The 15,829-nt window shown below is 44.3% G+C and overlaps 1 protein-coding gene across 1 annotated transcript in view; it reads right to left on the reverse strand.

The window, feature by feature from the left end:
* Window positions 1-15,829, reverse strand: part of TTC9 (tetratricopeptide repeat domain 9) — a 34,484-nt gene that overhangs the window by 12,646 nt on the left and 6,009 nt on the right. The window lies entirely within an intron of this gene.

The raw sequence follows: 15,829 nt of genomic DNA on the forward strand, positions 1-15,829 counted from the left end.
CTTGAACTAATAGGGCAGACTAGGAGAGTCTCATATTTCCGTTACTTCAGAAGGGTTGGCATCCTTCATGGTGATGTTCTTCCTCAGAAAAGAGAAAACATGATAGTAATAAGTTCTGGTTTGAGTTAAGTATTTGGGAAGAAAAATTATTGGAATATACCCCCCCCCAAACCCAACCCAACCCAAACCCAACACAAAAAAAAAAAAAACCAAAAAAACAACCCGGGGGGGGGGGGGGGGGGGGGAAATGTTTGTCTTGGAATAGACAGGAATCTTCTAACCATGCTACTAATGGAAGTATTATTAATCTCTGCATGCTGCAGTCTCTGTAAATGGGATTTACAAAAAGCACATGGAGCTTACAGTGTCCACTGGAAAAATTAAAAGGGATATCATTACTACATGAGACTGAAAAATTCAGCCATGTGTTAGTAATTTAAATTTTAATTAAATTCTAAAAGAAATCAGGTAAAATGTGTCACAAAATTATGCTGAAAATGTAAAGGGTTATCTTAGATTAAAAGTCACGTTGGACTTAAACTACTGTAACTGTAATGTACAGCATAAAAAGACCTGGACTACCGGAATGCTTATCCAAATTTGTCTGAAGTTGAAGTTACTGATCCTGAGCATGCAGACTGCACAGGCTACGTGTGGATGGCACAGCCCAATTTTTAACCTATGTTTTAACCCGTGTTAAATTTTCAATCCAGATTGGCACTAAAAGGAGCCATATAACGTGTGGGAATGTAAGAAGCCTACACCAATGGAACAAAGCAGAGGTAGCAAAGCATCTATATCTGCACTGAGCTCCATGTGTGCTGTGCCTTTCAGGAATGCAACCCAGCAGTCCTCAAAAGAGGATGTTTAAAGCATCTTTTTTTCAGAGCAATGCCACATGTGGTTTCACTACTAGGCTGAGACACTAATTAGGATCTGCAGTTTCCAAACAATCTTTTCCATGAAATATTTCTCTTCTTTCTCTATAGTCCAAGCTTGCAAACAAAGAGTATTTTCTGGCTTCTCACCAATAAAAAGCTAATTATAGACAGCCTGATAATGTCTGGCAATAATCTGATCAGCTGACTCCTAGTTCCTGGACAATCTTAATGGGATGAAAAGGGAATATCAGAATGACAGTACACCTTTCCAGCCAGTGGTTCTCATTTATTCCTCTGCAGGTACCAAAAAGGCCTAAACATGCCCGTATGTTTCTGCTTGTGGGGGAACGTGTGGAAAATTAAAATCCAAACTGTATGACAGGTTGTTTCTCTCCGTAGGGAGGGATTAATGCTAAATGAGGTGTGGATCCACAAATGTTTGGAGAGCCCAAGGAGAGCCACCTCTTCCAAGCTGCCTTCCCCTTCTCCTCGGCCTGCCTCTCAATTTATAGAGAGATACCAGCTGTTCCTCCCCATCCTCCCTTCTTGGCCATGCTCTCCTTTCAATACATAGCATGGTCTCCTTCAGTTCTCTGCTGCTCCTGAGTCCTTCATACCTCTTCCAGAAGAAAGACCCTTACTTCACTGTTCCGATTAGCTTTTTTAGGAGAAAAAGAGACAGTAGTAGTGACTGAAGTATGCTGATCCTTCCACCATCGTGCACATGAAGAGGCACCCAGCAGCTCTCAGAGGAGCTGCTGAGCCTGTGTCAGACTTTTTGTGGCTGGCAGCCCACCCTAGGACTCTGCCTACTGCCATCCCTTGGAGTGCACAGGGCTGGTAACAAGGAGATAAATAACAGCTAATGTGAGCTGTCGGAACAAATCAGTTTAACTTCAGTCTGAGATGGGTGACCAATCTTGAGGATAAAGGAGAAACAGTAGATGTTATGTATCTTGGCTTTTACACTAGTCAAATGACAAATTTTAGTGACATTTTCTTAAGCAAATTGAAGGAGCACAGTCTAAATGAATAGACTTAACTCTGTTAACAAAGTGAAAGACAATATTAAGTAGGGTTCTGCACTGATCTGTCCTAGGCCCCATGGTATTTAGTATTGTCAATAAAGAGCTAAATGACAGACTGCAGACTGCCTCCTCAATTTGTAGATAACACCAAAATGTGAGAAGCTGGTGTATGTTTGAAGACAGGGTAGAATTCCAAAGGATCCCCACAAACTGGTGGTGTCCTGATAAAAAGAGGGTGCAGTTTGACAGGGGAAAGTTAAGGGTCCTACAGTTAGGCAGGAAAAAAAACCCCACTGTGTAAGTACAGCAGGGGAACAGTTGGTTGGAGAGCAATTCAGCTGAAAAGGATATGGGGAGTGAAGTGGATCACCAGCTAAAGTCAACAAGGCTATACTGTTAATGAAGAAAAATGCACACCAGCATGTATGAAAAGAAGCAGTTTGCAAGACAAGAGAGTACTGTGTCTCATTTTGGATGCCAATCTTGAAAGAAAATGTGGATGTAATACACAGGAGGATCCTGACAATAACAAGTGGTCCAGAGAAGACAGAAAATAAACCCTCAAGGAGACAGTAAGGGAAGATAGGCTAATAGTGTTCATATGTGTGAAAAGAAAACATCCCAAACCTTGTAATGCAAAGAAGGGTATAACCAGGATACGATCTGTTCTTCTTGTACTTGGGAAGTAAGAAGAGGGCTTATATTTCAGCTAGGAAGTACTTTCTAGCAGCGAAGAGAGCGAAGCATTGAAAGAGACTGCTTGGGGAAGTTGTGAAGGTTCCTAGCTTTGCAAGTGTTTAAGAACAGCTTAAGCAAATGTTACCTGGGATATGTCTTATTTGTACCTTTGTACCATGCATGGGTATGGATAGAAGACTCTTGTTCAGCTCTGCAGTCCCATTATTGATTGTCCTGTAACACTCAGAGCATGGAGGGTCCTCAGTTCTTGATGGCTGCCATTAGTACTAATTCCTATGAGAAGGTCCTCTTGGAGGATGTCAGAGCAACATCCTAGCCAGACATGTGAATAAGCACTTCAGTAACAGCAGGCATGAATGATTTCTGCCTTTGCCATGTGTTTATGTTCCCATATTGCAGAATTTTCTAATTTGCAAGAGTGCAGTTCTTTAGAAGTGTTCATTATTTCTAAATGATTCTTAAGCTACTTTAAGGCAAGTTTGTGGTGATTTATGCTTCTATTTTGTCACAAATCTGGTGATATAATGCTGCAGTTTTCCTTGAAAGGGCCAAAGCTTTGAAAAGCAAGGAATTTCAGCAAACTTTTCATCTGATCCTCATAGCTTCTGTTTTGAAAGAGTATTTTGACCTACCAGTTCCTGTAGTTACTGGTCCTTCAAATCAAAACCAGAGGCTTACGGTAATATTAAAGAAATAGTTAAAACCTAGATGCCAAGCAAACAGTAATTGTTTTCTGAAGCCAAAATCTGCCCCTAGCTGTGTACCAGCAAATCTTTATTCTACCAAAATAAAGAGCTTAAGGTGGAGATGATCTTCGTATTGCATCTTCTAATCTCCACGCCTTTGATCTTCCCAGCCAGGAGAGGTAGGAGCAAAGTCCTAGCAAAGCACTGGTAGAGCAAGAGCTTCAGTCAGCTTTTAACTACTAGATCATTTTGACTCTATAATATCCATAAATACTAGCTCCTCCTGCAGCCACTTTAGAAGAGATGGAAGTCCCTTCTGTTTGTTTTTGCCAGGGCTGTTATTGTTGATCTGCCAGGTTAAACCCCCTGGAGGCTTCCTCCTCTATGACTTTATATTTAGCTAGTAATCTTTGACTTATCTTTATCTTTTAAATCAGTACTCATCTAGTCCAGTCAATACGACTTCAGATATGTTTGGCCTTCAGATCTACTGTTCCAGTTGCTATTTATTCCACCGCCTCTTCCTTGCTGTTTGCTTTTGTTCACCTTGTGTTGCTTTACTCTCTCACTGTGGCACCTTCTCTACATTGTACCCTTTCCTCCTCTGGCCTCCTCTTGCTATTGACAACCACTGGAGGAATCTGGTCTCTAGAGTCGTTTTCACAAGGGAAAAGTACATAGAACTTTATCAGAGAATAGCCACATCAGATGGTGACAACCATGTGGTAAGTGCCTGGAGTTCAACAGCAGTCCAACCCTAATGAGTGCTACCAAATATTTTATGATTCTTACCAGACTATATTACACAGTGACACTAAGTTCTTAATGGAATGGAGTTTTGGTTTTTTTTTAAACCCATCTGAGACAAGGAGGGGATTTCTGTAAGTAGGGAGACGCTTTGGAGGAAGTGATGGATTTCAAGCTGCCTTCTCTACTGAAGGGTAAAGCATCCTTTGCTCATAGTGGTTCAAACAACTGACAGCAGTACTGTGAAATGCAGCTGGAACAGCTTGAAGGCTCTGAGATGAAGCCACTGACAGCTGTGCATGCCACGATTGCCTCAAGCCTGGCTTACTGCGGCATGTTCAATTTGGGATGAAAGCTAGCACTTTATCCTGTACCACAAAGGATGACGTGGCTGCGTAACATCTGTGCGCTGTGCCCTGTGGTGGCTCACAGTTCACCTCCCAGGACACGTGAAAGAGCTGACAATTGCAGAGTCCGCTAAGGGCTGGAGAGCAGGCTGTCTCCGGGGCCACCTCCTCGTGTATTCATACCATCTATAATTGATAGGGACTGAAATGCTTTTGGTTTTTCCTTGAACTCTCCGTAGCTGAAAAGACTCATCTGGCAAGATGGAGAGGTCAAATGGGGAGGAACATTTCCTTCATTAAAATAAGAACCCATTCACATGTTTTATCCAGGTCCAGTGTAGCCCAAAGCCTTTCCATTTTAATGATGTTTTGAAACAGAGAGAAACCTTTATGGCCTCTGTGGGAGGGATGGAGAGGAGAACAACTGACAGAGTCAAAGAGGCAGAGGATGCTCGAGTCAACTGTTTTCTAACTAACTGAAGAGAGAGAGGTATAAAACAAAGCTCTCAACCTTCTTTTCCTTAAAAATGCACTAAACAAACTTACAGAGAAGACTGGTTTGTCAGCAACAGAGCCAACTAATGCTGGCTGTGTCACCTGGCTGTGCTTTGACAGACAGCCTAAAGTGAGCTTAAGCATTACCCTTTTGTGTAGCTGGGCCTCTACTCTCCTTGCCTCTTCCCTGCCCTCCATTTATGCCATATAAACTTAGCACCATTGAGACATCAAATCTAGCTGGCCAACAGGTTTGAAAGTTATTGAGATGGGACTGACAAGCAGAGCACAGAAAACATACGTGCTTATGACTCATTTCCTTCGGAAATCAGGCTGAAAACGAATAAACTAAAGACCAGAGGGATGATTCAGTATATTATTTGCTTGAAAAAGTCAGGGTTTGAACTGTGCAGGAGCATAAGCCAGTATTCTAATAAGATGTCTTCTCTTTAATATAAGCTGTGGCAAAGTGCTTCAGGTAAAGATCTCGGATCATTCCCAAACCCTTCATAAACTACGTCTGTGCAATGTATTGCTGGCAGTGGAAGAATGAGGTAGGAGGGTGTGTCTGATTTGGAGCACGTGGAGGGTAACTTCCACCCCAAGTAGACAGTAGCTTGTTTTCAGGCATCTGGAATACTGGAATCGTTGTACTGAATCAGGCCAATAATACAATTCTCTATCTTGACTGTGCCTTTTCAGTTAAGCTAGGGAAGGTGAAGATATTGTGAAGAATTATGTGGTGGCTAAAGAAGCTGAAATGGGTTCTGCTGACAAGTATATTGGTCTGTAAATAGAGATCGCTAGTAGCATACCTCAGGAATTAATTTCAGAATTGAGCTTGTTTAGTGTTTTGTTAAGACCCCTATGTAAAAGTAGGAGTGCCCTACTGACTTTGAAGTTGGAAGGTACTGTCAAAAGGGATGAGGACGACAATGGGATATAAAAAGAACTACATGACCTGGTACACAGCAGTGAATTTATTTGGGATGGAAGTTGGTAATACAAAATTGAAGACCATGCTCTTTGGGACTAATAAGAATTTTTGCTAGAATTTGTGAGCTCATGAGCTGGAAACAACCAAAGAGGAAAAGGATGTGAATATGCTAGCTGATCACAGGATGACTGAGTCATTTATGTGACACGGCTGTGGACAGGGAAATGAAAATCTCGGGGAAGTTTATTCATAAATCCAAACCAGTTAGCAGTGGTTCTCAAGCATGAAAATGTAATATTTGCTTTACAGTTTTTATCCTATCTAATACAGCAGTGAACATTCTGATTAGTTATGTTTCTAAGCTTTCTTTTCTAACCTTATTAGGTTCTTTAACTCCATGACACCTTCTGGCACTGTACTCCAAGTTAATCAGCCCTGGGTTTTAAAAATTATTGTGTATTAATCTATTAATTCAATTTACCCCCCCACCCCATGAGCAAAGCTCCTGAGCTGCCTCAGTTTGAGCTCCATCACGCTAGTTAGAGAATGTATAAAGGAAAATGAATACATTTTCTTTGTACTTCCAATATAGGTGAGGGCCTTGTGCTGCTCTGGTTTCCTTGCAACATGAATGCACTACTGTGTCTTAAGCAATTAATCAGTGCAAAGCATTTAAGAGGATAGTAATCTAGGATTTGAATTATAGTAGTATTAAAAAAATATGGTGACTAAAGGAGCTGAGGCTTAACTCTGCACCACACTGTTTGATGAGAGAATCGTTGCTACAGGCATGGGGCAGAGATTCTGATTTGATTCTTTTTGAAGCACTAGACAACAAAAAAAGTGCCTTTGCACAACAATGGTTAGGGCTGACTTATGATGGTTTTCCAGAGCATCATAACAGACTCCTTCCCCCATCGTTCTGCTTCTGCAAGACCAGCTGGGTGGGGTGATGACCTCCCCGGGCAGCTCCTGTCTGGGAGAGGCTATGGCCATTCCATGGATTTGTTCTCTGGAAGCTGGATGAAACGTAATCTTTCTGGCCTCTCCCTCTTCGGAAGCAGGATTGGGCAGAGGAATGTGATTGCTCACAGCTTCTTCCCTGTAGTTGGTTGAGAGATCATTCTTTATATCATAAAGATGCTTTTCATATCAGGGTGAATTTGTGGATTAGATGGTGACTGTAGGGATAGCACAGCATACCGGAGGTAGGTGTTTGTTAGTCACATCAGCCCAGGAACAGCCAAAGGAAGCACTAAAGGTCTGACATAACTTCTCAAGTCCCCGACGCTTCCTCTGCTTCTGGTTTGCTTCCGGGAGTAAATTTCCTCTCCCACACACTACACTGGGGAATGTGCAGGGCAAGGGTACCCCACTGCTTGTTTTGTATTCTCCTCTCCATCTGCTTCAGGTAGCAGTAAACAGCTCTGCTGCCTGGAGTCAAGTCTTCCAAGCTGGAAAAGACCTAAGATAAGCAGCATCCAGCTGCGCTGATCTGAAATCAGTCTTTGCATGTTAGGCTAAGCCTTACAGATGCATCAGACAGGTAGCAAATTTCCACCACTGCCTGATTAAGCTCTACCAAGAGGGCCGTGAACCCTCTTGCTTTACAGAATAAGGTGACTTACAGCAAGGTAGGTACCTCGCTTGAGTTTCCTGAAGTTGAAAATGAGCTGTTCAGATGTCCCCGATGTGGCCAGGGCAGAGTAACACCAGAGCCGTGAAAACTGACAGCTGTAATCAGGCCATTACAGGAGCTTTGGAATCAAAATTTGAGGAATACTAGTTTGGTGGCTCTTTGCTGGCTGCCCCAGCGGCTCCCTTCCAGCAGCACCCAGGCAACTAGATCGACGGCTAGATTAGCAGAGTTTTGCTGCCTGCCACTCTGATATGAAAGGAGTTGCTGTTGCCATCGATGCAGAACAATCTACATGACAGCCCCCTAAACTGGCAGCAAGTAAATGCAATGGGCAGTGTTCCTACTAAAGAAAAGAAGGGAATACTGAGCAGTGGCTAGAAAAGTATTTGCTTTAGTAGGGCAGAGATTTGACCTGTCAAACATGGATGCGTTGGAGAAGGAAAAATGCTGTAGCCTTGCAACCAACAATCAGTGCCCTGTGTCCTGAAAGGCTTATGCAGCAATGTAAAGATGGTTGTTCTCTCCACCTAGGGACGTGTACAGAGATGCAGCTCCTGCCTTGTTGATGGTACATATGAACGAATAGGACAGAGATGTCATGATAGTCAGGAGCTTGGGACACAGGACTTGGCAGGCAATTTGGGTTCTTCGGCAAACAGATCCACAACTGCTGGAGGTGCAAACAGCAGGAGATTGCTTTTTTCCCCTGACTCCTGTCGGGAGGTTGTTGCAGAACCATTCAGGGGTGGTGACTAAGCCTAAGGCTTTCAAGATGAGCATGTGCTGCTGTGATGGGCAAAGTTGTGATCATGGCTACACAGGACAAGCATGTGTTAAAATTCATGCCCCTGATCAAAAGAGTTGGTAATTTTACCAAGGGGAATGACCAAGGGTGCGAAGATAGACACAGAATATAGTCACGTGCTTGCACATGTACACGCTGTTGTAGAGATGTGCTCTTCCTTGTTACACATAAATCGGTAAGCAGCACCAACTGACTGGCTTTCTGTAGGTGTCACAGCAGAGATGGGCTTTGAGGGGAGCCAGGAAGGGAGAGAAGCTCCAACCTGCACTAATATACCGCAGGCAAAATCAGCTCAGAGGAATCGGGTGCAACCAGGTGCTGTGGGGCACAGGATGAGAACAAAAAGGGGATGAGAGGACCTTGTTGGCAGAACAGAGATGGGGGAAGCCCAGGAAGGGACAAAACTTTGTCCGGGAGGTCTAACCTAGCTGCGTTACAACTGGGAGAGCTAGTAGAGGAATTCAAAGGGTAAAGGCACGGACTGTGTAAGCAGCCCTGACTCCTGAGCTGAGAAACATGATGGGAGAACTGGGTACACAGGACAAAGCTAAGGAGAAGCAGATGGTGCTATCCAGCCTATGAGCCTCAGGGCAATGGCACGTCAAGAATTTTGGAGAGCAGGGAGAATGGAGTGGATTTTGAAGTAAAGATCATGACATTAGCTATTGCCGATGGATAGTAACAGATGAGCTCTGGCATGTCAAGCTATGACAGCTAAAGATCATTGCTCCCAGCTGTCGCTTCTGCCATGGGTTATCACAGAGAGAAAACGTGATTTTGTCCAATTCGTTTCCATGAGTTGTCTTAGTATTGTTTCTAGAGGTGTCCTGAACTCCGAATGGCTATACTGAGACAGACTTGTCTACTCCAACCCACCTCCAGTGGTTGCCATTCGCAGCTGCCTAGGCAAGAGCATAAGAACAGAGCAAGCCACAGTGTCCCGCTACCACCTCCCAGCCTCACGCAAGTGAGCATGCCCCAGCTGGAGTTACCTTCAGCAATTCCAGCAAAGCTTCCAGAAACCGCGCTGACTCTACAACCTTTGTTAAAGAGAACAGAATAGTAATGCTCCACGCCACCCCATGAAGATTCACCTGCATTCATCGATCAATGTCCTAAGCTTACCGTTTCCCATCCAAGATGCAGTGCAGGAATGAACAAAAGGAGACAGATTCCTCAGCAGCCATTAGTAACAACTTTCTAGGTAATGATAGTTAATATTGACTCTTTTTCAAAGCATTTTTAACCCTCAGTGTTAGTCACTGGTATGGTCGCCTGAGTAAGCTGAAAACAAGGTTAATAAACAGTTGTTCCTTCTGTATCAGTTTCTCATCCGTGAAGTGAGAGAACAAAGAAGAAAAAAAAATAGCCGATAAATTTTCTCAAAACTTCATGATGTATTTTCTCCCTTTCTTCATCTTGTTTCCTCAGTTTCACAGTCTTTTGTATGTTATTTTCTGTGAGATGGCACAATGTCAAGAAGAAACCGGGACCTGGCAATTTAGACCTCCCCTTCTATTTATACTGTTTACTTTTACCGTTCTTTTCCTCACAGCAGCTCCTTTATCAGGTGTGCATTAGATCTCATCCTAAAATCCTAATGTGAAAATTTCTGATGACCCTCCATTCTTGGAGCATCAGTTACACTGCTCAGAGGACACTCTGGGGATGTGCTGCTGAACTGATAAGCAGTTCTAGGAGAAAGGGTGGAGAAACAGGTCTGGAGTTGGGTTAGAAATTTCTGGGTCCGAGCTGAAGTGAACAGAAAGAAAAGAAAGATGCTCCACCTGCTGAACCATGTAGAGGTGGCCTAGCTCCCAGAAAAGGAGGTAACCATGGAGCTCACGGGTGTATTTAGCAATAGACTGGGAACCAGCTTTCATTTTGACACTAGCTTTTATTGAACCAGCTGAACCATCTTCAGCACACATTGATGGAAACCTGTGGAGGTGTAAGAGGCTGTGACTCATTGTGGGACTTTTGCTGGAGGAACTCTAGGACGGCATTTCAGAAGAAGATGGAGTAAAGCTGGCAGGATGTGCTACTACAGAACTCTCAGAAAACATACCAGCGTTCTCAAGGTGGAGAACAACCAGTACTCTTCAGGTAAACAAATTAACCACTGCTCTGTTCTTGAAGAAGCTTTGTGATTTTTGATACCTCCTGCTTCATCTCCCATGGTAAGCTGTAGCTAGAGGTGGATGGATCTCGGCTCGCCAAGACTGCAGCTCCTCTGGGCAGTCTGGCCAGGGGATCTGTACCTTCTCAGTACTCTGCTTCAGACAAATGGTGACAAGGTCACCTGGGACAGGCTTCTCCTCGTGCAAAGGGAATTTAACATGTGGTAGACGTGGCTGCAAAAAAACCCCACCAGAGCCTGAAGTTTTTAAAAGTCTTGGGAAGAATAGCGACATATGTAGAGGAAAATGCATCTCCTGCCTCAGCAAGAGAGATGCTGTCAGACATGTATCACTTAAACCAAGTTTGGTGGCAGCTCGCCATCCTTTCTCTTCCTCCCTCCCGCCCCCCCGGCATCTGGATGTATTTCCATCCCATCCTCTCAATGCACAAGAAACTCCCTGAACAGGGAGGATTTCGTTCTCCAAAATAAAAGGGAACAGGTAAATACTGAGTATTTCTAAAGAGTAATTCACAGCAATGGCTTCAAACCCCACTTCTTTCTTAAATACATGTCAGGGTTTGGGCTTATCACTAAAAAACCACACATAGTCATCTGTGTTTATTGTCTGCTGCAGTTGCACCTACCTGGCGCAGTAATTGCATCAGGCCTGTGAAACAAGATATCCCCATGCACTCTGGCTGGGTAGATCTATCTAAACCAAGAGTGTGAGGAAAGTCGCCCCTCAATCAGTGAAAGTGCAGACCACATCCTGCTCTGTTTGCTGTTGTCTCTCTTTCCCATTGCATGGCCTCCTTACAGAGGGTGGTTTTTGTTGATGCAGCAGATAAAAAAACCCTTCACATCAAGCAACAATCCAAGACTGCTTTAACACCCACAGCACCATGTGTCCTGGTAGAGTCTGTACTTGTTAACGGCTATATACTGGGATGGGATTTTAGCAGAGACTCCTGGTGAGGAGTTCTAGTGGGTGGTCAGCGGAGACAAGTTTTACCAGCTTTTCTCACGTTTAGTTATATTTTTACTTGGATTAAGTATTATAAGTATTCTTATTTGGATTTCTCAGTGGGACTACTCACCAAAGTCTGCGCAACTGGTGACGGCTGGAAGTAGTACCTACAGCCCAGCCTAGAGCCCGCGGGTGCTAGGGGGTTCCTACGCTGCTGGAAGTGCCGTTTTTGTGGGACTGTTGCTGTGACCTTTGCAGTCGTGAATGGTACCAGTGACAAGTTTCTGCCAGCCTAGGAGGCCAAACCTCATTAACCAGGCTGAGATGTATCTTGGATTGCTACGTTTTGTAATATACTGCCAAGACTCCTATAGTAAACTAAACATACCTGAATGGGGATATAAACACATTACATTTAATTTACATTCATGTAATGAACAAAGCCTTCCAGTACTCCCAAGAGGTCATAAATGCAGATGGATAAACTGAGGTCTGAAGAATGGAAAGATTTGGTGAAGATACCACAACTAGTTAGTGCAGGGAGGGAGGATTAGAAACCCAGATCCCCCAGTGCCAGTCCTCATCCCCAGTTCTCTCCCTGGTTCCGTTTCTCCTGCCAGGATTAGCTCTAGCATTTCTGCACGCTTAGGAAAACCAGCAAAGGTTTGCTTATCGCACTGCAACATTCCCTCACCAGAAAAGCTTAAAACTATGCTTACCCTTAGCATTTTGCTCCTTTGGAATGACTAGGACTTGTTTCTCTCTGCAGAGCAGACATAGTCCTTTTGACCCTGTAAACTTTTAGGCAGTAATGCTGGAATAAAATAATCATTGCATTTAATGAGAGTAATGGTTGCATCTGTAGTAGGTAAATGATCCCTACTTGCATGCAGTACATAAAGCATTTAAGCTTCTTCTAGATCAAAGATGCTATACTGTAGGAGTGGAAAGGAGACTCAGACCTGAGGGATATTTGGCCAGTTTGCTTTTCCGCAGGCATTCTTCATACGTTCCTCTTTTTTTAAAAAGAACACAAACCACTGACTTGGAGGAAACTCAGTTGAACGCACCGTCAGGATGAGATTGTGGTCCCTGTTCTTTATTTTTCAATAGGGCTAAGAGAGGCAAAAAGAGGTCAAGTGACTTCCTCAAGGTCAGAGACTGTCAGTGAGTCATAAAGAAGGGACTGTTTGCCTTACAGCCCTGCATTCATTCCGCAAGGCTCTATGCTGCTGGTAGGCTTTTTCTTTGCCTAGCCTAGCAATTTCTGGGAGCCTCGACCATGCTGCTGCTCTCGCCTCTGGTGACATTTATCAGACAGACTTATGGTAAAAGGAAGGGGTATCGGCAGGCCCGTGTAAGAACGCGGCAGTGCTGGATTTTGCAGATGTGAGGGGGGGGTCCCTTGAAGGCAAAACTCTGGGAGCTTAAACTGAAGCCCAGATAGTAGCTTAGTGAAAGAAATGTGAGCAGCACTGCCAATGGCAAGCAGTGAAAATCCTAGGCCGATTTAAAATATTAAAAAAAAAAAAATCACAAGAATTTAAAAGCCAGTAGATTTGGGATCCTTTGAAATGGGCTAAATAGTTTAGGTTGTGGGGGTGCCACATGGCTCCACAACAGGGGACCTTAGAAAACCCACTGAATATTGTGGGGGTCCCGTTAAATATAAGAGCTGCCCACCCCACCTCACGGTGTAAGAATTGCCTGTTGAAGGTGCTCTACAAAAGAAGCAGAGCTAAACAAGAATCTGTGTGCACATTTGTGCCTAAATTTACATTCTGCAAGGCAACAGAGGCACAGACAACAGTTTAGTGTTTGCCCACATGTTCTTACTCATGTAATCAGTCAGATTAAAAAAACCCCAACAACCAACGCCAGCCTTCACCCATGAGATTGTCCCAAATCCCCTTTGGCTGTATGTTTCGCACCTACTTGTTTGGCTAAGTGCATATTTACCCCTAGTTGATGCTCTCCTCTGACTGGTACGCTGCATCTAAACAAGTAATTATTTGTGTGTGTGCATCTATATTTGTGATGCAAAACACCTCTGACAGGTGGATGTGTGGTGGCCACATGAAAAATGACAGCGCAAAAGCAAGGTGGGCTTCTTAAATGCTAAGCTTAAAGAGTAAGCGGAGGTGCTAAAAGAACTTGATAATAAGGACACTCAGATGACAGCTGCTAATGCTACCGGGTATACATCAGAGCTAAGTGAAAAACTGCTTTCTCTAGAATTGACATATACTGCTGTTATGGTTTCTGCACTATGCAGATTTATTTATTTTGAAAACAATTCTAGGCACTCATTCAGTGCTCAGGAACAAAACTCTCTGCATCTCCTCCCCTCCCCATGTCAAATAACACTGACTTCAACTCTAACAGCACGCGCTGGTGCCTCTGCTAGAGCCCACTGTGTAAAGAAATTGGTGGCTTCTGCTGCACCACGCTTAGAAAATAATGTCCCACTGCTGCACCTCTTGAAGTTGCTATTAGAACAGTATACTAATTATTATGACAGTTCTGGGGAAACTCCCTCCCCCCTCTTCCCTTCTCTTCAGACACAAATTCACAGATCCTCCTGCTAGAATGGGAGTTCTGGGACTGGGCGAGGAGTAGCAACACTGCAATTCCAGTTTAACTGCACACTCCCCTCCCCAACATGTGGGGCACTTCTTCAAAATTGCTTGCAGGCAGCCCAGCAGACACACATGAAGCTACGCATTTCCGAGGCAAATGCTGTTCTCTGCTCTGTGCGTGCCATCTACTGAAAACATGTGACAACCGTCTGTGCAAAATGACAGCTTGACCTGCTGTGAGGTTATCCCAGGAAAAGCACTGCTTGCAGCTCCAGGGTTAATTATACTCATCTCCTCTTGTGTTCACACTGGTTAAATTTAGAAAAAAAAAATCTGTTCAAATCTAGGTTAAAGATGGAGCATGTTTCTCACACTGTCTGATTGCTACTGCTGACAAGATCAAATACAAGCAACAGTGAAAAAAATTCCCCGCACAAACGCGAAACGGTAAATAAATGAGCTGGACAATGACCATTAAGCAGGACAACTCCGTCAGCAGGAGCGGACACATTTCTAGCAAGTGGAACCTGTGTACTCAGCAGAAAGTGCCACAGAAGCAAATCCCATCCCTCCCTCCCACTTCATTTACCTTCTACCTACCACGTCTCATTGGTATTTAGCAGAGATATTGCCTGCAAGTACTTTTTCAATTCCAGGAACTCGCCAAGCTATATTGTTCGGAGTATTACGGGCTCTTTGTATAACCCCGCCAATCTAAATGATCCTTGCCAAATACAATGGATTTTAATAAACCTGTGAACAGAAATTTGGAGAGAGGCATAATTACGGCTGTGCAATTATGGTATCACTCTGGAATCTCACCTGCCTCTCCCTCCATGCTATTTCAACAGGCTTTTGAAGTAAGAGTATTTGAAAACGTGATGCAAGGGGGCTAAATTGTGCCCCCCATTGCATCCCAAAAGGCATGCTGAGTATAACAGATTGGCATGGATTAAGACAAGAGAAGATGCTGGCTTGGCGTTTCAAACCATTTGCTTTATTCTGCATCTTTTTTAGCACCAGACAACAGGAAACAACGCTAACCAATGCTGTCTAGGAAGCCAAAAGCCGAGCGATGGTGACAGCTGACACACTAATGTCCTGATTTTCGCCATTTTTTCCCCCCAAGGATATGAAGGGTAATGAGTGACCTTTCATCCTTGTGGAAGACAGCAGAGCTTTATTAACGTTGTCACTTTGCGCACCTTGTCCAGGTTACGAGCGCTCTCTTCTCGGTACGTACCTAGGCACAAGTTTTTGTTTTAGGGATGCTTTCAGGCTTGGAAAGAAAGAATCCATGCGCTGCTAGGGACCAAAAATTACCCAAGCAAGAACTGCAGGATGGGAGGTTAAGCTCCCTGAAGTCAACAGGAGTTCCGTCTCTGTAAGGACTTCAGAATCAGACTACAAAGTAGTTAAACCTCCCACCCCTCCCCTCCATCTTCCTGCAGCACTTCTTCTAAACAGATGGCAGAGAGCAAAGGGAGGGATGGTCAACCATCTACTGACCACAGCGGTGACTGGCAGCTAGCGAAAAGCCAGTCTTGCGTTTGCTTTCAACTTTCACTGCTACGAGGCCAAAGAATTCTTTTTATATCTAGTACTATTCGGAGCCATTGCAGCGGCGCCCAAACCCTTCCCCTTCCTTACATCAAATGTGGTAGAAGGAGTCTCGTCTCTCTCCGTAATACCGCTAATTACCGGCGCCAGAGCGGGAGCCGCGGTGAGGGGGCTGAAGGACATCTCGGGCCGAGGGAAGAGCGCAGCGTGCGATCTCGGCCGGCTCCCCAGCCACAATTTCTGCAAGTCCGAGCCTCCCACGTACGCCCCGCTGCCTCGTCACCTGTCTCCCGGGGGAAGAGGGCGCGGGGATTAACCAGCGGCGGCCGGAGCAGCC

Source organism: Haliaeetus leucocephalus, unplaced genomic scaffold, assembly GCF_000737465.1.
Source record: "Haliaeetus leucocephalus isolate CR32 unplaced genomic scaffold, Haliaeetus_leucocephalus-4.0 Scaffold417, whole genome shotgun sequence".
NCBI lineage: Eukaryota > Metazoa > Chordata > Aves > Accipitriformes > Accipitridae > Haliaeetus > Haliaeetus leucocephalus.